This window comes from Tursiops truncatus, chromosome 21 (assembly GCF_011762595.2).
Source record: "Tursiops truncatus isolate mTurTru1 chromosome 21, mTurTru1.mat.Y, whole genome shotgun sequence".
Taxonomy (NCBI): domain Eukaryota; kingdom Metazoa; phylum Chordata; class Mammalia; order Artiodactyla; family Delphinidae; genus Tursiops; species Tursiops truncatus.
In genome coordinates, this window is record NC_047054.1 from 26,691,058 (window position 1) to 26,716,192 (window position 25,135).

Sequence of the window (25,135 nt, forward strand, 5' to 3'; positions counted from 1 at the left end):
TTGAGGCGATGGAGCATAAGCAAATGCTGCATTACCATTGTCAGTATCTCTTCTGTTTCTTAACTATCGGAGTTTTAAACTTATCAGAAATTTTAGAGATCTTTAGCCTAACTTCCCTCCCAGAGAAGACAGGACTTTGAAGCAGCTTCTGGAAGGTAAGGTACATTGACCCCTCTTCTCCCTCTTCCTTGCTTTTCCTGCTAATATAAGCTGACCGGCAGAGTTTAGGAAACCTTTGGGTCTATAAAACACTGCAGTCTACATTGCCCTCTCCCACCCACACCAGATTCAAACCATAAAATTCACCTCCTTTTAGAGTTAGACTTTAACCTAGTCTATGTATCAGAGTCATAACAGTCTCACCCTATTTCTCATAACCACTAAAACAATTGGGGACTTGCCTGGTGGTCCAGTGGTTAAGAGTGTGCTTCCAATGCAGGGAGCCTAGGTTTGATCCCTGGTCAAGGAACTAGATCCCGTATGCCTCAACTAACGGTCCCACATGCCACACCGCAGCTAAGACCTGGCACAGCCAAATAAATGAATGAATATTAAAAAAAAAAATTGAAAAAACTCACGGTTTCTTGGAACAATAGGCACTTTTTTTTGGCTGCGTTGGGTCTTTGTTGCTGCACACAGGCTTTCTCTACTTGCGGCAAGCAGGAGCTACTCTTTGTTGTGGTGCACGGGCTTCTCATTGTGGTGGCTTCTCTTGTTGCAGAGCACGGGCTCTAGTTTATCTCACAACAGGCACACTTTAATGGTGGGCATACTTTGAAGAAGAGAGGAGAAATACTCCTACTGATAAAGCTGGTTGGGAGATGAATTATCCAGTAGGCTAGGCTATTCTGTTAAATACTCAAACTCCCAAGTCTTAAAGAGTGTGCGCGAAAGTAGCTTACTTTTCCCTTCTGTGAAGTTAAGTGTGAAACCTGGCAATTCCCTGCCAAGTAGCGACTCTGGGATTTGGGATCTTTCCACTTTATGGCACTGTTAGCACCCAGGGGAGACTTCCTCAGGGTCCAGGAAAAACTTAAGACCTCATGACTTAAGGCATCCTTGAATGTAATGAATTAACTTCTCTCCTATGCACCTAGAATACATCTACTAACTAGAATACATCTACTAAATAAGCATCCTGGGAATAACTAAGGAAATAGTCACACAAATAATTTTCTGTGGATTTAACTTGCTCATGAAGCCGAATCCAGCCTCTGTACCCTGACACTGAATTAATTTTCAGAGACAAGAGTTTTGGATGAAGTAGGAAAGAATAGCTTATTGCTTTGCCAGGTAAAAGGGGCCACAGCAGGCTAATGCCCTCAAAACTGTGTCCTGACCTGGAGAGGGTAGTGAGGAGTTTTATAGTAACGGTTCAAAGAGGGCGTGATCAGCTCGTGGACGTTCTTCTGATTGGCTGGTGGTGAGGTAAGTGGGAGTCGGCATCCTCAACCTGGTTCCAACCCATCTGGGGTCTCTGTGTTTGTGGGCAGCACACAGTTAACTTCTCCCACCTGGTGGGGGATTCAGTATCTGCAAAACAGCTCAAGATATTGTGTGTATCCCTTGAGGGGGAACCAGGACCCTGCCCCAAGGCTGCACTATTGTTTCTTGACTCTTCCTCCCTTGTATCTGCATCCCCTCCCTTCCCTAATTAGCAACTGTTTGAACCTGCTCCTTGTAACTGAGGAAAGATCCCGGAGGCTGAATGAAGCCTATTTCCGAGAATCAAGAAACGGGGACGCAGAAAGGCTTTTGTGCCCAGGAGCCCCACAGGGCCCTGCTCAGTGTCAGTACCATTGCACCATAGGAGGTGCTCTAGCAGCTCGAAGCCTTAAGTAGCCGTGACAGTAGAGGTGCCAGCCCAGAGTCTTAACAGAAGAGAGGGGACACCAGACAGGAAGAGTAGGGTCCTCCAGACCAGGGTTTGGGTGTAGGCACTTGGTCTGGGTTCAGGCAGACCATAGCAGAAAGGAGAGAGCTGCTCCCTTCTGTGACACATTATACAGTATCTTCCCCTGCATCACAGTTCTCCCAAGTGCTCTTTCCACTTCCCAGAACCTTTGGTAAAAGGTTTTGTTTATCCCTTCTCAGTCGATGAAATTTCATTGTCCCACTAAAGCATCTAATTCCCCAAGGGAGCCTTTCCTCCAAGCTTTAGTGCACTCTGGTTAACTCCCCAAACCCTCAATCTCAGGTGCCAGCCATGTGCTACTAACCACTGAACAGAGACTTCCCAGAGCAACACAGAATAGGTTTTTATTGCTTCACACCTCCCACCCCTTCCCCAAGAAAGAAAAAAAAAATTCTACATCTTTACTGCTAAAAGGCTGAAAAGATTGGAGAGGTTAGAGACAGAAAGATCACCTCACCTTACTGGATTTATCTTGCACTTTTTTGTCCTCTAAGAGTTCCAGTTACTCTGTAGTCATGGATTTAGTTAACATTTAAAATGCCCCTTTGTTGTCATGTATACACTACTATGTATAAAATAGATAACTAATGAGAAACTACTGTATAGCACGGGGAACTCCACTCAGTGCTCTGTGGTGACTAAATGGGAAGGAAATCTATAAAAGAGGAGGTATATGTATAACTGATTCACTTTGCTGCACAGCACAAACTAACACAACATCGTAAAAGCAACTATACTTCAATAAAAATTAATAAAAAATAAAGTGTCCCCTTTGACAGGAGAATGAAGTCGATGAAGAAATTTATAATCCACCTTCCATGGAGGAAAGATGACGTGGACCCAGTTTTAGAGAGCAGGCATCCTCCTGGACACATTCAGGTATGTTTCTGCCTGGGAGACAAATATGAGAGTCCTTTGCCTATGACAGCTGCTACTTCCTCAATGGACCATTCTTTCCCCTTCTCTTATAAAAGTGTACCCATCCTTCAGGACTCAAGGCAAATGCCTCCTCCACCTTCTCCCCCCATCCTCTTGCAACTTTCATGGCACTTAACTCTTTCTTCAAGCAGACTTGAGCCCCTACCACCTTAGGAAGCCTTCAGGAATAACATTTGTGTCTGATTCATTTCTGTACACCTTGTAGGGACTGGCACAAATTGAAAGCTTAATAAATATTTTGAGATGATTCAAGCCTGTGTCAGCCTGAAATGAGAGTGAGCAATCAGATCCACAACATAGATGTATCGCAGGAGAAAAGGTGAATTTGAAAAAGACAGTTCTAGGACGTACATGAAATTCAAATGGAATTATATATCTTGATCCTTACTGTGAATGCTTTTTTTCCCAAAGAGAAAAGTTACACGTTTCTACAGTAATATATTTGCTTAAGTATCAAAATGTATAGAGAAGTATTTATTTTTATCTCCTGGTCCATAACGTATCCAAAATATCTTACTAGTCCTATTCTATAGATTATTAGTAATAGCTGAGGGCCTTCACTACAGTGGGTACCTAAGGATTATCAAGTGGATGAATCTAGACACAGGTAAGAGATAGGATGATGGTACACATGATCTTCCAGGTGTGCGTTTAAAGCCAAGTCTTTTCCTCCACATTTACAAATGTCACAACAAAATTTTACTGACTCCTGACTAGATGCAGGTATTTGATGATAAACAGTTCAGGATTCACGATGATGAATAAGCCCTACTTTAAAGATCTTCTATTCTATTGAAGAGTGAACAAATAGAAAAATAATAACAATGTACAGTGGGATATAATACATTTCATATGAATCATTGAAACAAAATATTGAGGGGTCAAAGGAGAAATCACATCTGTTCGGATGAATCAGATAAAAGATCATAGAGGTGGCTTTTGAGAAAGACCTTGAAACAATAGAATTTGATGGCAAAGTAAAGTGATTAGAAATAGGAAACAGTTAACAAAGGGACCAGCAACAGAGAATTCAGGCACGTGATGAAAGGGTTTTCATCCTCCCAAGGAATTTTTGTGGCAAAAGAATGTCATTTTGTTGAATATACTTGGATGGGTGGTTTTTCCTCAACTTTATTCGGATATTATTTTCTTTAATTGACTCAGTGTAAGTGAGACTGTGTGAGGGATGTTGTGTGTGTGTGTGCACGCGCACACACGCGTGTTCCTGTGGGTAGGTATGAGCTGAATTGCAGTGCCTTTTATGATTTTAATCTAAGAGCAACTCTGCCCAAGAATCACTGGCTTCAGGAACATGACTGTGTGTTTGCTTCCTTTGCTAGTTTCCACCATCTCTATCTTGATATTTTCCTTCTCCTTGAAAAACGATTGTTGTCTCTGCCTCTTATTTCTCTGCAATTTGGGAGGTTAACATCTGTTTGGTTTCTCCCAAACTTCACTTCCAGCCTTTCCTTTGGATTTTCACTCTTCATCTTATCTCCCTACATTCACTGTCATCCTGAACTGGGAAACCAGGAATGCAGTTATCACACAAAAATCAAATACCAGTTGATGTGGCAAAAGATAACTTTTGGCACGTGTAAATTGGGGGACTAAATTTATTTTCTTGATTGAATCGAAAAATTTCCTGTATCAAACATTTTTATTATACAACTAGACGTATCTTCCACACATAAGCAAAACTTTCCTGTGCTGACCCTGTTATATTTAAGATATGGAACAAAAATAAACTAACAGATAATAATTTGTGCTTTGGAAGTATAAACGGAACCATAGTTTGTTATTATTTCCCAGTTTATTCTCAGTTCTCTAATCTCTGGTAGTATAAATACGGATGCATTATGAAATCATTCCTAATAAACTGTGATATGTTTTAAATCCATACCAGTCCTGCCCTCTGTCACAGCTGTGCTTTTTAGCATGCATAAAAGAAAAAAAAATGTTTGATTCATTCCTGTTTGGTCTCTTTTGCAACCTGAACTTACATATTAATTAATCATGATGATGATGGTACATTATACTTATTTTAAAATACAGAAAACACAGCAACCAGCTACAGGAATTCTTCTACAGGAATTTCTTCTGCAACTGCTCCTTCCCTCAGGCCATATAGCCTACTGCCTCACCATCTGTTACCATCCCTTTTCTTCATTGCCTCATTCCCCTGTCCTTTTTCCTGCCTCCTCTGCCTTCATTCTTTGCCAGGCATTTAACATGAGGCCCTCACAAAGAAAACAAGTTTAAGAGAGAAGGAGATAAATCCTGCAGTTTCATAAAGGTGGTGGTGGTTTGCTGCACTTAGGTAAAAAAATTAATTTTCTCTGTGCACTCACACCACTGTTGTCTGTTTTAGCAGATAAGCTTCTTGTGAGCAGGGACCATGTTTTTCTTAATTAGGTATAGACTTCTTAAAAGCTTTTCATCCTGGACCAAGGTCTCAAGGTCCCTGTTGGTGCTCAATAAATATTAAACACAGACAGTCATTGTCTAATGGCATTTATTAAACTTCGCTTTGCACATATTTCTGTTCAGAGAAAGGTTCAGCAGCCAAAAGTTCTGCCTGCTAGGAATTTATGCTGAAAAACAGACAGCACTGATGCAGCATGGCATTAAACCAATAAAATGAAGGAAACATTTTACATTGTGTTTATATACACAAATAACTGACAGAGTTTTCTCAAGTAAATATTCATATTCTTTGTTTTGATTGGCTTTCAATCAAATCAGCTATCATTTGAGTGCTGAGTCTCAAGTCCTCTGTCAAGTTCAGAGAAATATGGAACAGACTCCTTCCATAAGAGACATCACAACTTATTCATAATTACTTAAATTTCTATATTTATAAATAAGTTAACCGCTTGCATAAATGCTCTGACATGATGTAGTAAAAATCACTTGAGTAGATGGTTTAAGTGGGGGCTAGGGTTTGAGTATTCTAAGGAAGTGTCTGGTGGATTTCTGCAGCTGTCCCTTATTAGACCTAAACATATTTTTAAAAAATATGAGTTATAATTCCTCTAATCTGTAACTGAGAATGTCAGTCAGATATCTACCATCTCTCCACCACCATCTATAGCATCCTTTTAAACCATAACTATCAAAGAAGGTAATTCCTGATCATTTTCTTTAAAAGATAGAAAGTATACCTTGATATGGCCCAGACTGGCATTCGATCCTGAGATGACTTTGGCACTTTATGAATGAAAAAACTGTTTACATGGTACCATAGCCTTTAAATCATTCAGTAACCAAAAAGTCACTAATATATTAACAGCAACTCATATCCAAAAAACATTTCCTATTGGGTAATGATCATATATATATATATATATATATATATATATATATATATATATATATATATGTATATATGATAAGTGAGGGCATCTTGCTCAGATATTTTTCTAAGGCTTTAATGTATTCATTGATTCCTAGAAATTAACAAAAAGCATTCACTCATTTATTCACCTATTCAGTTATTTCTTGAATACAGATTATATGCCATGCACTGTCCTTTGTACTATGTATACATTATTGAGCAAAACAGACACAATTTTTACCCTTATGAAGCTTTCATTCTAATTAGAGAAGCAAATGAAGCAGGAAAGGGGTGATAAGGAAGCTGGAACTGGGATTGCAATTTTAAAGAGAGTGTCAGAGAAGGCCCCACTGAGAAAGTGACATCTGAGCATTGATTTGAAGACAGGGAGCTAGCCACATGAGTATTTGAGAGAAAAATGTTCCAGGATGAGGCAAATGCATGTGGTAGGGGACCCTGCCTGGCGCATTTGAAGGACTCACTGCAAGAAACCAGTGAGACCAGAACAGAGTAAGTACAAGTATAAATAGCAGGAGTCTATAGAAGGGGTTAGCAATATGAGGGGGGAGGGAAGGATGTGAAAGGATGGGTACACGTTCCATAACCTCCGCAGGACTTTGGCTTTTACTCTGGTGGAAGGGGAAGCCTTTGGAAGGTTTTGATTAGAGGTGGGATATAAGCTGACTTGGGTTTTAACACAGTCACTCAGGCTGTTTTGATATTGACATGAACAAGGGTAGGGACGGTGGAGGTAGTAAGAGGTAAGGACTATTTGTATCTACTTTCCAGGTAGAGCTAATAGTATTTGCTTATGAGAGGGAGAGAGAGAGTCATCAAGGATGACTGCACATTTTGTGTTGCAGAGAACTAGAAGAATGAATTGCCATTCAGTGAAATGGGGCAGACGGAGAGGGGCGGTCTTTGATGGGAAGGTCAGGGCCTCCGTATTGGATATAATCAACTTGAGATGCCTAGTATACGTCACAAAGAAGATGCCCAGTAGACAGGCGGACATCTGAGTCCGGAGTTCAGGGAGGAGGTACAGCCTGGAAATATAAACTTGGGTGCTAGTAGCATACGTATGGCATTTAAGGCCATGAGGTTTGACGAAATCACCAGAGGAGCAGGTATCAACAGAGAGTACGTTCATCATTCTAAAAATGTATGTGGTTGAATAACATATTACTTAGACTAAACTCAATTTCCTCAACTAGTACAGAAGCTGACTTCTACAAATTATAACACGTTATAGTCTGATCTATTTTAAGTATTGGCAGTTTACTATCAAAATTATTTATACAATTATTTTGTTTTATGGCATTTTCTTTATTTGGGGGGAAATTCTACAATATTTTTGAGGTAGGCACACAAAGTTTTAGTCTAAAAAAAATGAGACATTAACATGAAGTTTCAAATTAAACACCAAAATTAGAGAAGGCCCTCATTGCATCTGGAAGGCACATGATAACTTTAATCATCCTCAGAAAAAGCTCCATCATATTTTCTACAGGCAAATTAAGATATAAAAGTAGATGTACGGTTAGATTTTGTAATAGGTATGGGTTGACCAGAAAGTTAAATAAAGCAGCAGCTAACTGGTTGGAAAAATGGTTCCTTAACTCTAGCTGACATGTCACCCTAAATTGCTAAGGTGTCTCTGTGGAATTTCATCCTTATTTGAATCATGCAGTCTCCCTGTAGAGAGTCCCTTTAATTAAAACCTATTTTATTTAAGTAACTGGAGAGAAATCCTGGGGATGGAGGCAACAGAATGAAAGTTCTTTCTTTGTTACACATGTGCTTCTATGAGCAAGTGCATTACATCTAGCACTTCCTGGCTCACACGTGCAGATTTTTTTTAGGCACAACAGCATCTCATCTGTAAGATGTTCAAAGACAATATCTTCCATCAACAACCAGCATTTTGGATACTTTTTTGAGTTATAGTGGGTGAAATTAATTATTTTCTAGAAAACTCTTAGATTTCCCTGCTGGTAATCACTTTGACATTTCTTTTTTCACCACTCTCTGAAACCAAAGCTAGAACAGCTTTTAAAATGAAAAGGTGTGAAGTTTTATCCAGAAAGGCTTGCACACAGAGTGTGAGTTCAGTTACAGAGTGATTATGCAGACGGCAGCAGGAGTATAGATCCTTTTCCATTTCCCAAGCTGAAAGCAAACAGAATTTGTTCTCACTGATACTGCTAAAGACTACAGTAAAATCAATAAGATCATTTGAGAAGCAGCAGTGTGTGCTAGAATGAGCACAATATTTGAAGGGGAAAAATGAGAATTAAATTCTGAGTGGCTTTCTTACCTCTTACGTGCCTGAACATGCCTCCTCATTTGGAAGCCAAAAGGGCTGTTGGTAAGCTTAAAGAAAGGATTACGCGAAAGTGCTCCTTATGGGGTAGGCAGTCACTATATTACTCCCTCAATTTACAACATATTTTATTAAAATTTTAACATTCTTAAAAGAAGAACATCTTGATAGAACTGTTGTTTGTATTTATAAACTTATACAAGGATAGAATGTATCTATTTACCTAATGATCATCTTATTGTAATATTTGCACTAATAGTACCGAAGAATTACTGAGTTTTACATTTGGATTTCTACATTTAGCTTAAAATGTTTTCAGAGAAATGGCACATTGGATGTGCCAGTGATGCTGCATTAAAATGAAAAGTCATTGTATATGCAAACGAGCAGAGAAACAGATCTTCATGGCATAAATTCATGATATAAAAGTGTACCTGACAGGAAAAACAAAGGGAAGATACCCACAAGTAGGCAAAACTCTATGCCCTTGTCATTGAGACACATGCAAAAAGATTGCCTGTCCCGGGACTTCCCTGGTGGCACAGCGGTTAAGAATCCGCCTGCTAATGCAGGGGACACGGGTTCGAGCCCTGGTCCGGAAGATCCCACGTGGCGCGGAGCAACTAAGCCTGTGTGCCACAACTACTGAGCCTGCGCTCTAGAGCCCACGAGCCACAACTACTGAAGCCCGTGTGCCTCGAGCCCGTGCTCCGCAACAAGAGAAGCCACTGCAATAATAAGCCCGCACACTGCAATGAAGAGTAGCCCCTGCTTGCCACAACTAGAGAAAGACCCCGTGCAGCAACGAAGACCCAACAAAGCCAAAAATAAATAAATAAATGTGTATTTAAAAAAAAAGATTGCCTGTCCCATGTCAGGCAAAACAATTAAAAGCTATAGAAATTACCAAATGTCTTGGAGTAGACCAAAGAATTTTTAGGAGAGGTTATATGAACAAGTCATGACTCATGAAAAATTATCACTTGACTGCTGAACAACATCTGTCTTCAGATGCTTTCCAGCTGACTTTCAAGAGTGTTTAAATTCTATAAATGTTTACTTCAATCAAGGCAAAAACAAAACTAATTTGACACTAAGTCTTGAGGTATCCCATCAGGACTAAAGGTTGTCTAGAAATGAAGGCCTGTGATAAGTAAAGTACCCTATTAATACTCTTCTTTCTTGCAAAGGACCAAATGTAATTAAAGTCTGAATATGAAGAGATCTGAGACACAAGTTTGTTGTGCCCCTGTGGGAGAAAGTAAAATATAATTGCATTGGTAAATGCATATACTATTTTTGTTGGTTGACTATAAAAAAAATGGCGAAGTTTCTTCAACAGACAAATGTTATGATGGTGTCAAACGTGATAATTTAAAAATTAATTAAAAGGCTTCTATTTGGAATGGTAAAAATTTAGATTTAAAGAATATTTTTCTTTCTAAATGGTTAAGTATTCTGAATACAGTTTATTATTATAATTTTATTTAGAAGCTATTTCTGTGAGGTAGGTAAAAGTATGTCATATTATTTTATAGGTAGGAAAGTGGACACAGAGGTGTTCCATGGCTTTGTTCGTGTGTTAGTTATCTGTCACATAACAAATCATCCCAAAGTGTACCAGCTTAAAGCAACACATATTTATTATCTCACAGAGCTTTTAAGGGCCAGGAATCTGAGCATGGTTTAGCTGGGTGATTCTGGTTCATAGTTTCTCATGAAGTTGTAGCAAGCTGTTGGCCAAGAGTGCTGTCTCTGAAGACTTGACTGAGGCCACACAATTGACTTTCAAGCCCACTCACATGCCCATGTGACTGTTAGCAAAAGGCACCAGTTCTTTCCCACGTGGGCTTCTCCAAAACACTGCAACACAATATGGCTTCCCCCAGAGCAAGTGAGAGAGACAGAGCGGTCAAAACAGAAACTGTGATGTCTTTTATAATCTCAGAAATGACATACCATCACTTTTTCCTTATTGTATTGCTCACACAGGCCTAATCTGGTAGAATGTAAGAGGGGACTGTACCAAGCAGTTGACCACTAAGAGGCAGGACCATCTCTGGGGCCATCTTGGAGAATGGTCTCCACAGTTATGGTACCATGACTGGTGACAAAGCTAGTTCCAGTGCTGCCAATCTTACTCTAAGGTGTTAGAAGAAAATAATTCTATTTAGAAACTAAATAACTGCCCTGCATCCTAGAAGGTTAAAAGATTTGGAATCAGTTTATTTCTTTTTTCATGGCAATAGAGTTAATAACTTGATAATATTCACCAAGAGTTTTCTGAAAGAATGATATGATAATTCAAGCCATGTGGATGTCCATGTACATGCAAATTGGGGACAGATCAGACAGTGCTTGTCAAATCACGCTAAGCTGAAAGCATGCTCACTAACTCCTCCTAGCCTTGCAGTGCAGGGCAGGAGGTAGAGGGAGAGCCCTAGAATTGCTGGCATGGAGGATGCTAAATGGATTCAGAAAGTCCATTTCCAGCCTGTGATTTTATGAGCTCCAAACTATATAATACCTAGAGAAAATTCTGGTGGGCAGTTGTCTAATTTGCAGAGAAACTTGCAGAATAATATGAATATCTACAGCTTAGAGTAAAAGGTCTCAGGAGCAACAGCTACTAAAAATAGCAGTGTATTTATAAGAATTCTTAATGGCATCTGGTCCTCCATGCTATTAGACTCCTTCAAGAACTTCTCTCTGGCTCTTACAGCTCCTGGCATATTTTGGCCTCAATTTATTCAGGATAAATTTCCTAAGGATTCTTCTTTTATATCTTAAATTGTTTCATCAATTCATAGTGAAAACATGTGCCTTAACTAGTGCATAGGACCTATTATATTTGGCTGTAATCTCATATTTCATCAACTCTATCAAACCACTTGGATTTTAGAGCATCTGTATCAGAGAATTTTTGTTTGGGGTCCGTGGACTACTGTGGGGTTATTAGAGAAATACTATGGGTCCATGGTGCCCCCACCCCCCCAAAACATATACATTCTCTCAAGTATTTTTGACACTGCCTCCAGTTAAAATACCACTTTATCAAGGCTTGTAAACCTTCACAAGAGTTGTCCCCCTAATCTAGCAAACCTCCTTATGGTACACATTTTTAATGCCAGTGGGATTAAAGAGAATCTAATCAGATGGACTTGGTCCAACTAAATTTACAAGTTATTCCTTCCTCTTAAAATTCCATTGAAAAGGCAGAATAAATGAAAATATAAGAATAAACTCACAGTAACATTGGAAGAATGAAAGAATGCTACCCCCAGGCTGAAAGAGTGATTTCTGAAAGATATAAATATATTACGTAAAATTCAACAGAAAGGAGGAACTTACAAACATATACAAATGAACAGAAGATTCTCCAAAATAAGGTGAGTCTTCCTGGCAGAAACTTGTAATAAGGACTTAGTTACTGGAATCCAGTTCAAAGAATGGGCCATGGGCTAGTAGGCTGGTGTGTTAATCAGCTTTTGCTGTGGCAACAAACACATCCCAAATCTCATTGGCTTGCAACAGTTAACACCAGTTTCTTTCTCTTGTATATGAAGGTTGGCTAGGGAATCTTAGCTTAGTATGTGGGTCAGGTTCAAGTCCTCTCTAAACACTTTTAAATTCCAGGACCCAGGCCGGAGCACATCATGTATGAATACATAGCACATCCCATCTGGGGTGTCCTATTTTCATGACCAAAGAATAGAGCACAACAAGGTGAGTGCAGACATGTGATACCTCCAAAGCTTGTGCTAAGAACTGGGACACATTCCATTTATCAAAGGTAGTCACAAGACCAAGCCTCAAATCAGTGGGATGGGAAATATACTCCAATCCACACAGGATAGGAAGAAAACAGTGTAAGTAGTTGAATAATAAAATCTACCACAGTCTTCCCCTTTAGTCACAAATAGTCCCTTGATTCAAAATATAAAATGCATTCACCTTATCCTCAATAAAGAAACTCCAAAATTCTACTCGAACATGCCATCAGGCTCGAAATCCAGGACCTCAGGATAGTCCTTTTATTGGTTCCAGATATAGGTCCTCTTGATCCAGAGACCTCTGACCTAAAATGTCAAGTTATCTGCTCTCATAGCAAACAGCATACAATGTTGGAACAGGAACAAGATAACCACAAGAACCATTCATATTCAGAAGGGTAAGAATGGGAGGCACGTAGTATTCACTGATCCACAGTAATTCTGAAATCTAGCAGGACAAACTTTGCAAGTTTCCCCTTTCAGCTGGTAGAGCACTGACTGGACACCATTCTTACTCCCTGGGAGTGACGATTATTCCGTTCTGCTCCATTAGCTCTTGACTCTGCCCTTGGAAATTTCTTCCGTTTTCATTTTTCTCCCTGGACACATCTGAAAAGGGCATCAGAGAATATTATGTCCACTGTGGCTGAACATCATCTCAGCCTGCTTTCTTCTGGTCTAAAATTTGAGTGCCCAAGGGTCATTTTACATCTCAAAGAGTCATGGTACCTTTTAGTCCAGATTGGAAATGCATTTATCAAATCTTGTTGTTTTTGTTTGTTTTTGGTTGGTTGGTTTGGTTGGGTTTGGCTTATTCTTACCTATTTTATTTCATCAGCTCCATATGCAAATGTCCTTAACAAGAATTCTTTGCAAAATATGACTCTGAGTTTCTGATATGACTTTGAGTTTCTTGGGTGTCTGTGGGAACGTGGTCTAAAAACCCATTATGAGTCACTTCGACCAGCTGAAAGGATAATCTTGGGTCAGATTAATCCAATCTGTGGGTCCTTTAAAAGATGCTACTGTCATGCCCTTGTTATTTCTTTGCTCTCAGCTCCAGTGTTGAACTTGATCTCACTAGATCTTTCTCAGTCAAGATGTTCTCAATTTGATCTTTGAGTGGTTGACCAGGAGAGGTAATTGTATCATTCAGCCCTGCAAGTGACAACATTTATAGATTTTCTCTCTTTCTTCTCACTCCTAATTTCAAACAGGTTAAACCTTTTTTGTTTGTTTGTTTTCCTTTGAGTTAATATCATTTTCTTACCCTACCAGTAACAATCAACTCATCTACCAACATTCTCCCTTCCTACTGCATCAACCAAAGACGGGAGTTCATCAGATATTTTGAGTACGTTAAAGATACTGCAACAGGCAGTTAAATCAATTGTCTGTCTCTATAATAGCATGGATTGGTTTTTTTCCCCAACTTTCTATAATAGTTTCCTTGCCATTCACTGTTGTGCCCTAAAGCCAATGACATATATTTTAGTTTAGTTTTATTGGTGTTTGCTGTTGTTGTTTAACAGCATCACCCCATTCCTCGTACCAAATTTCATATTAGTTAACTTTGTTACAGTACACACAATCAGTGCCTTACAGTAACATACATTTACTTCATGCTCATAGATCTGCAGTGGCTTTTTTCTAAGCTTTGGGGTGGGGAGGGAGGAGTTCAGGTCTGTTATATATGCTTGTTTTCCAAGATCCAGGCTAAAGGAGCAGCATTTGCTTGGGGCATTCTCTTCTCATGCTTGAATGGGGGAGTAAAAGAGCATAAGCAAACAGCGCAGATACATTTAGAAGGCCTCTGTACCAATGCGACATATCTTTGCAATAGCCAAAGATGTGGCCAAGCCCAACATTACTAGGGTAGGTGAGTATAATTCTCCCACAGTTAGGGTAAGACAGAAATGGATAGATACTAAATAATATTTCAGTTTGCCATACCCAGGCAATAATTAATAGCCGTTGTTGAGAAATTGTGTCAAGGATACATTTTCATATTTGTACCAGTATTGCCCTTAGGATAAAACTACAAGTCAAGTTTACTTCTCACAAAATAATTAGGAATTCTGCCAGGAGGCTCTCAAAGCAGGTTCTAGTGCTGTAGAATTAGAATATTGTCCTGCATAAATTATAGGGACAGGAAAATCCTACACTGGGAAACCCACACAGACCACAAAGTAGGATTCATAAATGAGACGAGAGGGTCAGTCCTTATCAATACAGGAGACTTTTTCATTTGACCAAAAAAAAAAAAGAGTTAAAACTTTTTTTTTTAATTTGAAAGAATGTGGGCATAATACACTTTACAGTTCTCCCCAGTAGCCAATAATCCTTACTATATAAGATGCTCAACATCACTGGTCATCAGGGAAAGAAAGACAGATGTTGTATGTTTTCACTTATATGTGGAATCTGAAGAATAAAAGAAACAACTAAACAAAACAGAAAGAAACTCACAGATGCCAAGAACAGACTCGTGGTTGCCAGAGGGGAGAGGGGTAAGGGGAGGGGCAAAATGAGTGAGGGGGATTAAGAGGTATAAAGTACTAGATATAAAGTATTAGATAAATTACAAGGATATAATATACAGCACAGGGAATATAGCCAGTATTTTATAATAACTTTATATGGAATATAAACTACAAAAAGATGAAATTACTGTGTTGTACACCTGAAACTAATATAAGTCAACTAAACTTCAGTTTTAAAAAATCAGCTTAGAATATTCACTTTACCTACTTGGCCTCTAAAGGCAATGTACTTTCTCCAATTCTGCAAGGACAGTCTGTCTGACACAAATCTCCTCACTCTGCCCTCCATTATGCCAGGGGCAAAGACCACATAACTGGAATCCTTGTTGACCGCCACAAAAACTGAGATTTTCCCCAAAGTTGAGGAAATTCTCTCTAGTGACAAAAATTGGTCAAACATAGGGACTTCCCTGGCGGTCCAGTGGTTAAGAGTTCACCTTCCATTGCAGGGGGTGTGGGTTCAATCCCTGGTCAGGGAACTAAGATCTCACATGCCTTGCAGCCAAAATGCCAGAACATAAAAAAAACAAAAAACAAAAAACAAGCAATATTGTAACAAATTCAATTTTAAAAAGACTTAAGAAAAAATTGGTCAGACAACCTCACTCACAAAAAGTTTGAGAAAAAAATTATTATGAATATAGAGCTTGGAAATCAATACACAAGGAATAGTCATTAAGGAAACAGTTATCCTGTTAAGAAACATTTTAAGTTATTGCATTGTATTTTACACATATATATTACATTATATTATTATATTACATTTAAGTTTTAAATATAAACTAAGTAGACCTTTAATTCTTAGATAGAAGGTAATGTAATAAGAAGAAAAGGAAAGAGAAAAGGAGTGAGAGAGGAGAGGGAGAAAGGGTGGAAATGCTGTGAAAGCAGTAATCAATTATTAGAAATGAAATTCTGAAATGATGCTGCAACAATAAAATAAATAGAACTAACTAGCAGAAGGGTCACAGGTTAGAAACATTGAAATATGTAAATTTGAGTTAGTTTGCAGAAAGATCGAGCCAAAGTTTTCTTTCAGATTGCCAAGACAAGAGTAAAAAATAAAAATTCTGAGATTTAAAAAAAATTCAGAGGTATGGAGTAACTGTGTTGAACATTCAATAACCACTGAAAAGGGAAGATGTTTGCAATATTTGGCAAACCATATGGCAAAGGTACCAGACAATCATAACAGATACCAGGCCAGTCAGAATGGAAGTCACCTTATACATCACGCTGAGACTTAGCCCACAATTAGCACAGCCTTAATAGGAGACCCTGGAGTAGAAAACAGAAAGAGCAAATGGGTAAACATACTCAAAGTTCTTAGAAAATAAAATTTTAATTTAGTTAGTAAGGAATAAATTGGCTTCAGAGTTCTATACTGCAGTGTGCTTGCTGGAATACAATATATCAATATTGTGAAAATTCTGAAGAAGAGGAAGAATGGTGATGATTATGATGATAATTACTATTCCTTATAAGTATTTTATTCCTTAATTCTGTACTCATGCAATACCTCCAGTTACTTGCATCTTCAAGATGCAAGTAATATAATCCTAAAATTATGTTACAGATAATCTTAGGATTTTCACAAGGAAGCCCTTGGTGTTTCCTAATACTGAATTTTCTTTCTCTCCTGCCCCTCAGATAGATCCAGCTGGCCTTCCTGTCTGGCATTTGATTCTTTTCTTGGCCCTAAGCACCGTCTCATGTTGCTCTGTGGGGTGATAATCACATCCTGTTCCCATTGTAGCCCATGCCAGGCTCTCAGAATATCACAGTAATTGAAAACCCTAATTTGAAACTTGTGGCAGAGAGGAATTTGCTGTTTCCTTGTGATCAGAAATTAAGACACTTTCTTCTTAAGATACATAATGTCAAGCAAGTAGGAGATGATTCATTAAACCATGTTCAGAAAAACCCAAACCATCAAACCAACTTCTCCCATCATAAACACCAGAAGTTTCTTTCTTAGACTTCATATTGTTTACAACTTCATTTTCACAGCAGAAGATAAGGGAACCATGTGGTTCAATAGACAGAGCCTCTCCTTTCAAACAATAAAGACCTAAATTTGAGCATGACTTTCTTCATTTACAGGTTGTATAACTTAAAAATTGTATTAACGTCTCAGAGTTTGTCTCCTTCACGTATAAAATGTGACTAACTGCTAACTTGCAGAATTGCTGGAAGAATATATAAAAACAATACCTGGTACTTTAAAAAATCACATCTGTTTTTACTTTTTTAATTATTACTTTACTCCCAAAGGACTCTGATTTTCCATACAATTAGCATAGTTATAGAGGAAGCTTTCTACAGAAGGGAATGCCTTTCCTGTTTTGGCAGCCTGGTCAACAGATTTGTGAGCTGAGTGATGGGCCAATTTGTTGCCTGGATGAATTATACTCAAATAACTTCACTACATCTCCCCAGAGGACTGTTGATAAGGTTACAAGCTCATCAAGATCCTGCCCTGTGTAATAGAAGCTAATTGGATTTGAACTGTGGTCCCTTAAAGCAAAAACCAGGCTGCCAGGGGTCTCACAAAGCTGATTGGAGTTCTGCCCTCCTTTGCCCTCTGCTACCTTCTACTTTTGACAACTTAAGGTGGCACGAAATGTTTCTGGGCATCTAATGCTTTGGGGGCTGTGATCAAGTCTGGGAAAGAAATTTGTCAAGTGGCAAGTTTTCTCCCTCCTAGGAATTAGCATTCTCACTTGCCCCCTAGTGCCATATCAAATGTATATAGAGGTGTTAAAGATGGGGCTGAGACCACACCATGCCTTCTGTGTAGTTTCTGCTAACTCTGATTCTAACATTAGACTTTGAATAGGGAGCTTGTTAGAGTAGTTGCTTACCTTGGTAAATAAATGTTAATTAATAAAATATTACCTAGAAAAAACTTGCATGCATCATATTTCATAAACACTTCCTGTTTTGTTTCTTCATGAAATGGTGGGGAACAATTACTTCCATTTTTCTTTTTGAGGAAAGGTATATTGTGTGTGTTTCTGTTCATTCCTTAAATTGTTTCACATGGAGCACCTCTTCTTGGCGCCAACTTTCCAGGGTGACCTCTTGCTGTAAGTCATGCAGGAGCGGTGGTGCTGGTAGAGTACAGTCTGCCCAGCAGGATTTGTCTCATGCAGCCTTGGGTTTCCAGGGGGTTATTCTAATCATATCTATTTTCTGTAAGCTCTTTAACCAGCCCTTAATCCTCCCTCCTTCCTTTGCCAGAGCTAATTAAATCCTTTATGGGAGTGGGCAGTCTCCATGATGTCTGCAGGATGGGACCCTTGGGAATTAGGCCTGGGCTCTTCTGGTGGTGATGACCAGAGAGCCCAGTGCAGAGGTGGTGAAGACTGTTTCATTGATCCCAGCAGGATGGCTGAGCTACCATAATCTTTTGAGAAGGTGGGATTTCTCCATCAGGAAAAAGGGTCCTTTCTGGAAGAGTATTCAATACTGGGAGTTACACAGGAAGCAGGGAAGGACTCAGACGTCTAGCCTGAAGATCTCTGAAATGTTGCTTAGTGAAAGGGATACTGATGGTGGTGTACCCAGATCACCTCCACATCTATCACCACAACTGGAAGGTGTTGATGACATCATTCACACTAAAATGATGTACAGGGCTTTGGTTCTTTCAGTGATCACCCACACATTCATCCTCTCATTCTTCAGACTTCTTATATAACAATTACAATCCATCCAGCAATTAATCATGTGCTTCCTGATGGCATTTCTTATTTCACTGGCTTGAAGTATTATTTAGTTATTGGCATGTATCTGAATGGTTATTGGCATGAATCTCTCATTTCTCAGTAACCAGGTCATTTATTTTCTTCCTTACATTGTTTTGCTAATTACATATAATTTCTCAAGATCTCTATAGGTAGAAGGAATGTTTCCTAACTAGAAAATCCCAATGAGTTGCAATTCAGATTGCCAGGACATCAGTTCCATTCCTCTGCCATTCATGTATCAGATGGACTTCTTTTTTCTTTTTTAGTTATTTTTAAATTGAAGTATAGTTGATTTACAGTGTTGTGTTATTTTCTGCTGTACAGCAAAATGATTCAGTTATACACGTATACATTCTTTTTATATTCTTTCCCATTATGGTTTATCACAGCATATTGAATATAGTTCCCTGTGCTATACAGTAGGACCTTGTTGTTTATCCATTCTATATATAATAGTTTGCATCTGCTAACCCCAAACTCCCAATCCATCCCTCCCCTTGGCAACCACGAATCTGTGCGAATGAACTTTTATTAAAGTAGGTTTACTTTTTTCACAAAGTTCCTACAGTATACTAGGCTAGGCTGTAAGGATGCTCTTATTTAAAAGGATTTGACTTTTCAGTAGAACAGAGCAGTGCCATCCAGTAGAACTTCCTGTGACAATGGAAATGTTCTATAATCCATATTGTCCAATTAGGTAGCAATGAATCCATTACAATTGGGTACTTGAAATGTGGCCAGTGTGACTGAGGAACAAACTATCCAATTTTGTTTCATTTTAATTAATTTAAATTTAAATAGCTCTAGTATAGTGGCCTCTAAAACCTACCATTAATTCCTCCCCATCAAAAAAAATAAGAATTGCAGAATGCAGTTTTGCTTGCAAATAAAAACGAGGTCTCCATCTTTTTTATCCCCACTTGGAATTTACAACATAAACAGAAAAAGAAGTCATGAGGAGAAGGGAGCCCAAACCAAGACCATTCTGGAGTTGTAGAGCCTGCTAGAAAAGGGGGAGCCCTGACTGTAAACAGCTAATGAACTAGCACAGAATCCCACAGTGTGTGAGAGGTGGGGAGATGAAAGAACACAGATTGAGTTGTTCAGCGGTGCGGAGCGCCTGTCTAGAAAATAATTTAACCTTTGATCGTTCACTCTAGGGAACAGGGAAGAATGGATTTTACTTTACAAAGAGAAGTGCTTTCTTATAATGGATCTCCATGTAGAAATGGATAAACTAGTAGCTTTTAACTAGATAGCAGATAAATGGAAATGATTATAGAAAGCCACGCAAATTAGGCAGTAACGATGACATCCCCACAGACACCTTTGCACATACATTACCGCCTGAGACAGCTCTGCTCGTTTATTACCGTCTTATTTGTATGTCTCTCCTCTCAGGATAAGTCACACAGGATGCTTATGTTAAAGAAGCAGGGCGAGATGATCTGGAGAACTTCGGGGCTCCTGCTGTTCACACTGTAGCACAGAACAGGCACTGCGGTGGGCTTCCTGCAGGCAGGCTGGGGACAGCTAGTTAGTCATGCCTCTCAGAGAAGTTCCTGTTGGCAGGAGTTGAGGAAGCTGACAGATTACTCTCCTGCTTGGGTGCTCCCTTTCTCTCATCTCTCTGCTCCTCTAGGATTGGGGTTTTGCCCAGCTTGTGGCTGATGAATTAGAATCTTACGTTGTACTCTGGGTGACTGCAAAGATGAAGGCATTGATGATGGGGATGACTTAAATTGTAAAGCTCAGAAATTCAGGTACGGAATCAGCATTGTGAAACTGTACACATTACCAAATGTAAAAACAGAAGTCAAACACAACAGTGAATGAAGTAGTACAAAAAAACCCCTACAGTTGTTCCTACAACATTAATGGGTAATGTTGACGCTTCCCTGAGCACATGAAGAGAAGCACTTTGGGGAAATTTTACTCAGGTTTCAGTTCTCAAAAGACAGGTAGCCTATTTTGCGCTAAACCATCTAAACGTATTGTAATGTAATTAGAGCTGTTCAGAGTTCTAGGGAACAGTCTGTCAGTTCTTCCTGGATTTCATTTTTAATTTGCTTCGGGAGCATAGGACCTACTTCAGAGTCTATTTAAATAGAGACAATCTTGCACAGGTAGAAATGTAAATATCCCTCCAGGGCTAAGTGGTGATGCTAAAATAAGCTGCCACAGGTATTTGCCAGCTAGTTTGAGCTATACACTTGAGAAAATCTGTTCTCTGGGGATACCATTTTGAATCTTGTAATTGCCTAGTAATTTTTCCTCATTCCTAAATATGCTTTCAGTTCTGTTATTTTTAAATTTGTATAATTTTGGACCTTTTGACTAAGCAGTTCCATTCCCAGGTATATACTCAACAGATGTGTGTGTGTGTGTGTGTGTGTGTGTGTGTGTGTGTCCTCACCAAAAGACATGTACAAGAATGTTCACATGAGCACCATTTGGAAACAGCCCAAATATCTACCAGAAGTAGAATAGACAGTACATTGTGTGGTATAATGATATAAAGGAATACTACACAGCAATGGAAAAGAACAATTATGGCTTCACACAAATAGATGAATAGCATTATATCACTAATATAATGCTGACAAAGGGAACAAATACAAAATAATATGTATTAATGATATATATGTCATTATATATATCTTAAAAACAGACAATTTTTGGAGTTTCAAGTCAGGATAGTACAAGGGGACACAAGGAACTGTTTGAAGTTGTAAGGTGTTGGGAATATTTTATTTCTTGATCTATGGGTGTGTTTGGTTTAGAAAATTTCATTGAACTGTATACTTAAAACTTATGCAACTATACTATCTGATAATTATACTCAATAAAAACATAGGAAAATAAAACAAGCTTGTTCTACATTTTAATTTTTTACTAAAAAAGAAATAAACTCATTTTAGGTTCTCATTGTTTTACTGAAGTTCTAGTGATATAAAAGCTTCTTTTATATAATTTATTAAAATTTTATTAGTATAAAACAAAAACAAAATTGAATAAATCATAAACATGAAGTTTAATAAATTTTTAAATAAGATAATCCCGTGTAACCAGAACCTGTGTTTAAAAATAAAACAAACAAAAAATAGTGTAATTTTATACCATTGAGAAATATCCTATCCTTCCTTAAATATGGCTCTATGATAATTAATGAATAATACAGGGTGCTTATTTTATCATATTCATTGGTTCACAATCTTTGACTGTGGGTCCATATGAAAGGGTAGTCAAAATGAAGAAGAAATAAAATATAAATTTAGTTTTGCTTTTTATGATTAGATATATGTCAATAATTACTTTAATATTTCAAGCTGATGAATTTGGTTTTAAAAAACTGCAAAAATAGAAACTGTCTATTATGCTCACTGCCTGGACATTTCAGTAATCTCAATCATTTTTGTCTTGTATGTATAACAGTGAACTTCACTGAACTTTATTCATTAGAGATTTGTGTCCTGCATCAAACTGCCTGGCTCTGTCATTCACTAGATAAATGATTAGTGTATCACATAGCCTTTGTATGTTTTAATTTCATGAAGCAAAATGATGTCTGACATCTATTTTGTTCGGTATTATAAGACTCTACCTCTTATCTGTCTAACTTCTCTTTCCGAATAATTAGTTTATTCAACAATTTGTGAATGCCTATTTTACTCTTAGCACTATGATAACAAAAACACATATATAACGTAATTTTTCCCAAAGAGTTTATGTGAGTTAGGCAAAAAAATAGACATGTGATAAACATTAATATAAATCAAGAAAGATTTCACAAGCAGTATATGAATGAGGTCGGAAAAGTACAAATTCCAAAGACAGGATGCCCAACGCTAAGACGATTATCTCCTTGACTGGAAAAATATTGCTAAAGCAAAAAGAGCAAGGTTCTCCATGAGATGATCTTTTCTTCAGGATTCTGTAAAGAGTTCCCATCATTAAATGGGTTCAATTAATAATACTCTAGTAATCATTTTAAAGTAAGTTTCTTGGTCCAAACAATATGCAAAACAAAAGTAAAATAAAACCCCCAAAATGTGTTTTATACAAATTATAAGTGAAGCCAGCTTCAACTCTTCACTGCTTAACTGAGCTGGAATTGTGTTTCTTTTATATTCCTGCACTTAACTTCAATTCAGGTGTTATGCTTTGGTTTCATATAGGAGACACCAACTCTTACTCTTTTAAGAAAAGAAAAAACACAAGTTTTCTTCTCACAGCAGAAGAAGCACAAGTTATCAACACATACATGAAAAACCTGGCTACTTACTATTAAAATTAAAAATAAAGCAAATATAAGACTGTTTGATTCCCTGGAATCTAGAGCAGATCTGGGTATATACAGTGTTTATGCAATAACTGTTCCATTAATGAGTATTCAGTTTACTGAATGAGTAAATGAATGACATAATTCCACTCTCAGTCATAAAATGGGCAGAGAATAAATTTTCATAAGTAATATTTCAAATTTGTGGTGGGAGGATAAATAGGTACAACTTTTCAGAGAAACAATTTGGAAAAATGTACTAAAAACTTTAAGAAGTTCAACTATTCATTTTTTAATAGTTTCTCTATGAAATTAGTGTTTAAAAGTAAACAAAACTGTACATAAAGATTTACATACAAGGATATTCACTTTTGTGTTATTGATAATAGTAATAAATTGAAGATAATTTAAATGTTGAGAGATTTGGGGATGAAGATATTAAATACACAGGATAAAATATTATGCAGCTATTAAAATGTTATCAAATTATATATTTCACAGTATAATTATTAGTAGAATAATGTTTACAGTGTAATATTTAGCAGGATACAAATCCAGGTATAAATATTATCCTAATTCTATAATATAGACACAGATACACTCAAAAATTAGTAGAAAAATATATCAGTTATTAAACAGTGGTTATTTATGAATATCTAGGCTTAACTTGGCTATTATTCCCTTCTTATTTTCTATATTTTTAATAATGTGCACATATTAAAAATTAACAAAACAACGTATTTTACTTCATTCTATTTGCTTTCAAATTTCAGAACTTAAACTGACTTTACAGTTTTTCTTTCACATCTTTCCTATCATACCCTTTGCTTCTGATAAACTGATCTATGCTTGTATTCTGTTCTTTAAAAGGAACAATTTAGGAAGATCATCTCCAATATTCTAAGGCACAAAAAAATAAGTCACAGTTATCTCTTTAATGATTCTGTTCCTATTCATCAGTATCCGTAACTGAGCTATGCCTTGGGTCCTCAATAACTGACTTATCCATTGACAACTGGTCGATCCCTTTGATCTCCATGTATCACCAGCTGCTGAATTGCTATGCCCAGGACCCCCTATTCATTACTAACATCCTTCCATAATGTCACCCACAACACACAACCACACTTCCTCAGAGTTGACACATATACTCTCTAGAAACCATGTTCTACCTGCTGGAATGGCTGTTAGAACCGAGACCATCTCTCAGCATCTCTCCCACTATGGAGCATAGCGATAGCTCTGCATTCTGTTGCTCCCAGGCTGCTCCAGACAGCTGCAATGGACAAAGCAATGGTAAACATGGCTTGAGACTTGAGAAGGCTCTGAAAAGTCACAATTCTTTTTATTAAATTTGAGCTTGGGTAAAGATCATTTTTTCTTTTAAAAAAATGTGGACATTTAATAATTTTCTATAGCAGTGTGCTCTATGAGCCCTTTACAAAGTAAAGTAATAACTTTGACTTTGGATTCAGACTGTCTACGTCTGAATCCCAGCTCTACCAGTCACCATTTGAGTAATGTCTTGAGCGATTAATTTAACCATCCAGTGTCTCTGTTTTCCCGTTAGTGCTATGGACATAATCAACGCTAACTACTTCATTGGGTTGTTAAAAGGATAAAAGACATTATTATATGTAAACTGCTCTGAACAGTACATGGGAAGTAGTGAATATCACAGGAGCTGTAGCTCTTCAACAGATAGAATTACACAGCCCTGCTTCAGTACAACTCCATAGCTTTAAATAATGATTTTAAAAAACTGAGGCGTAAAAGAGCTTTGAATAATGTCAAGTTATCAGAAAAAGACTGAATAGGAATGTGCTACTATTGGAGAAGTTAGAACCCTTGAATAACATGGGTTGTAGGCAGTCTCCAGAAAGGGAAGAATCATTATTGAGTGTCTCAACTAGTAAATGAGGGTATTTTCCTGATCTGTGTTCTCATTTCAGCTACGATGAAATGATTGTATTCTCTACTCTCCAACAGGAGGGTCTTATGGGCTTGATAACCTGGAAACTGGCTGAGATCGTGGGGCTTTAGAGACCTTAACAGCGAAGAGGCTTTTGATTCACAAACTCAGGGAAGGTCTTTGAGTTATACCCAAAGCAGCCACAGGTGGTGCTAAATGAAGTTGTGACTCAAGAGTGGTGAAATTACCATTGTGCAAAATGGTAATTCACTTCTGTTCTTCCCTCAGCTCAAGTACTGCTGCTCCAAACATGGAGATATTACTGAGACTGATTCACATTTCCCCTAACTTTTCCTTCT

General features: G+C 37.9%; 1 long non-coding RNA gene across 1 annotated transcript in view; it reads left to right on the plus strand.

Annotated features, from left to right (window-relative positions):
* Positions 1 to 25,135, plus strand: part of LOC141277479 (uncharacterized) — a 79,834-nt gene continuing 54,699 nt past the window's right edge. Inside the window, exons 1-2 of the long non-coding RNA XR_012328926.1 lie at positions 1 to 155; positions 2,695 to 2,794. This is a non-coding gene — a long non-coding RNA (uncharacterized lncRNA). The remainder of the gene's footprint in view (positions 156 to 2,694; positions 2,795 to 25,135) is intronic.